Below are 2,938 nucleotides of genomic sequence, written 5' to 3'. Positions count from 1 at the left end.
GTTGTGAGTGTTTATTGAGCGAAAACACCTAAAAGCTCCACGAGGCTCCGGCAGGGGATGGTGGCGAACCCTGCTGTACTCTTTCACCACAACTTTCTCTCACTCTTACTTCCTGTTTCTTTAGTGCCTGTAATTCAAAGGGTCAGCCTTGTCACACTGTGTCACGCTGAATATCTCCCGAGAACTACGTTAAGGGTACACGTGTCTGTGGAGTGCTCAGCCACTTGCACGTTAATTTCACGAGCAGGCTGTTCCGTTGATCGGATCAACTGGAACCCTCGACGTCGTAAGTGACGGAGTGCCAACAACAACAAATGAAAACAATTGTAGGACTGTACACTGTGCAAAAAATGCGAATACAACGTTAAAAATTGTGAAAAGTATGAAGCATTTTGTTGCAGATGAATGTGATGCAAAGCCGAGAAAAATCGTATATATCAGGAGAGAGAATCATGCGGTTTGTATTCAGGATAGGCGCCTATTCGAGTGAATCCGAATAGTTCAGTGTTGCTTTACATGCGAATAGTGGAGTCAGTACATCACTGGGGCAGCGTTGAGTGAGCGTGCGCATGAGTTGCATATACATGAGCAACAGAATTGTGCAGCTGCGAAAGGAGCTGAGGCGAGTGAATGAATGCATTCTCAATCCATGATATGAGGTGAAAGTTTTCAGGCAGGTGTGCATGCAGTGAGAAATGTCTTGAAAGAAGTGCGGGGGCGAAATGAGTCTGGGGCTGTGGTCGTGGGCATTTGCTGTGGTTAAGCAAGAACGATGAAGCATGGCATGGTGGCGCGTTGAGAGAGACAGGCAAACTTTCTCTTTGTATACCATGACCAACCTGTAGTCTTTACAGAGGCAAATTGTGTCTGAAAAAAAAAGGCGCAGAGAGCATGATGAGACATCCGGCATGTGAAGAGTCAGGTAAAGGTGCTGAGCAGGTACAGACATGATGAAACAAGGCATTTAAGGCACAATACTGAGGTACGTGTATGTAGCTGGGTGCAGGCACGCGAGCATGTGCCTATGAACGTTGAATAGTACAGTAAAGTTTAACGGATCTGCGAAACATTACAAATATTTACATGTAGCGAGAAAAGAAAAAAAACATGTAATCGAAAGGAGTGTACAACCCGTGTGCATGAAAAGTGAACAAGTGGCTAGAGAGAAATATACTAAAAAAAAAAAAATTTTTAAATATAGAACATTATAAAAATATTTGCACATGGATTAGTTGTCTTCGCGGAATGAGTCGGCGCGGAAATGAACTGTCGCAGAAGTGAGTCGTCGCGGAATTGAGTTGTTGCAGAAATGAGTCGTTGCGGAAATGAGTCGTTGCGGAAGCGAGTCTTCGCGGATTTGAGCTGTCGTTTAATTGAGTCGTCGCGGAATTGAGTTATCGTGGAAATGAGTGTATTACGTGGAAACAAAAAAAAAGTTTACAGAGCAGAAAACACAACTGAAAGCAAGTCCTTTAGTCGCTATTCGCGACCGTCTCAGTGACTTGCTCTTTTGCTCCAAGGCTTTCTCTAATACTCAGAGAAGTCGCGAATAGCGACGGAAGAGCATTTGACTAACAAACAACTGATTGATAGTTTAGCCAGCACATTAATCACACGATCGATTAGTTAGTTGGTTAGATAATTAACTAATTGACTAACAGTAAAGAAGTACTATTAAATCAGTGCGTGTGTTATTGTTATTGGCGTAATGACCCTCCTAAGACACGACAAGATAATTATGAGAGTCTGCCATAAACTTTAGCTAAGACAAGTGATTCAGCTTATATCGTCTACCTGCATTTTTTTCATCTGACAAAAAAAAAGAAATGCATTTTTGTCGTAGGTCATTAATTTAGGGTCAATTAAAGCAGGGGTTTTCAAACTGTGGTCCCCGGACCACAGGGGGTCCGCAAGGACAAGACAGGGGGGACCGTGGACAGCAAATACTTTTTATGGGCAATTTGATTTTATATATGTTTTTTAATCGAAATCCTTTAATTGACAATAAACCTATTTGTTAAATACTGTTAAATAAATAAATGTAAAAATATATGATATTTTAAGGAAATATTTATGTATAAATTTCATAAGCGTTTATAAGGGGGTCCCTAAGGTAAAGCCTGAAATATAAAGGGGTCCGCAAGTCAAAAAGTTTGAAAATCGCTGAATTAAAGCATCCAGTCTTTGTCAATTAAACAATTGCCCCTTTGTCGTTTTTCTATTTAGCTCTTCTCTTTATTTCTGTTTTCATTTATTTCATTTTCTACCTTTGTTTACTTTCTCCCTCTTTCTACTTTCCTTTGTGCATTGCCTTCATTCTACCCCTCAATCTAGTTTACTTCCAAGTCGTGTGTCACTTTCTCCTTTTACTTTCTCATAAGTGTCGAAGGAAGGATAAACTATCACTTCCACATGAACTCAACTCAAACTGCAGGTTACAACTTTATGCTTGTATTGCCATGTTCATCATGTTTTATATTCGTAAAACGACAGGATCAAATATGTATTCGTTATGATATAATGCAATAAATAATTTAAATGAGAAGTGCGTAGAGTAATAAATAACAAAACAGGAGTGGGAAGTATGTGAGGTTGGATTTTAACACGATAACTTTCTTATAACTGAAGTGATCATATGACGGCAGTTCCCAAACTTCTTTTTTTTTTTCCACTGACAGATTTCATGTAAAACAATTTTTCCACCGACTGGTGTGTGTGTGTGGATAGCGGCTAGTGACTTTGACGTGTGTGGATGTGTGTGTGTGTGTGTGTGGATGTGTGTGTGTGTGTGTGTGTGGATGATGGTGCATGAGTGTGCGGATGATGGTGTGTGGGTGTGCGGATGATGGTATGTAGTGTGGGTGCTGGGAAGTGTTCATTACTAGTGGGAGTGGAGTGGTGTGGTGCGGTGTGGTGGTGTGGGGTATGGTAGGGTGTG

The 2,938-nt window shown here is 40.9% G+C and overlaps 2 protein-coding genes across 4 annotated transcripts in view; one reads left to right on the top strand and one right to left on the bottom strand.

Annotated features, from left to right (window-relative positions):
* Positions 1–2,938, bottom strand: part of LOC128247323 (uncharacterized) — a 22,167-nt gene that overhangs the window by 1,030 nt on the left and 18,199 nt on the right. The window lies entirely within an intron of this gene.
* The window catches only part of LOC106878241 (cAMP-dependent protein kinase regulatory subunit), a 57,205-nt gene that overhangs the window by 38,865 nt on the left and 15,402 nt on the right, over positions 1–2,938 (top strand). The window lies entirely within an intron of this gene.

Source organism: Octopus bimaculoides, chromosome 3 (genome assembly GCF_001194135.2).
Source record: "Octopus bimaculoides isolate UCB-OBI-ISO-001 chromosome 3, ASM119413v2, whole genome shotgun sequence".
Lineage (NCBI taxonomy): Eukaryota > Metazoa > Mollusca > Cephalopoda > Octopoda > Octopodidae > Octopus > Octopus bimaculoides.
The sequence above is the reverse complement of the archived record's forward strand: the minus strand, read 5'-3'. Positions and strand labels throughout refer to the sequence as shown.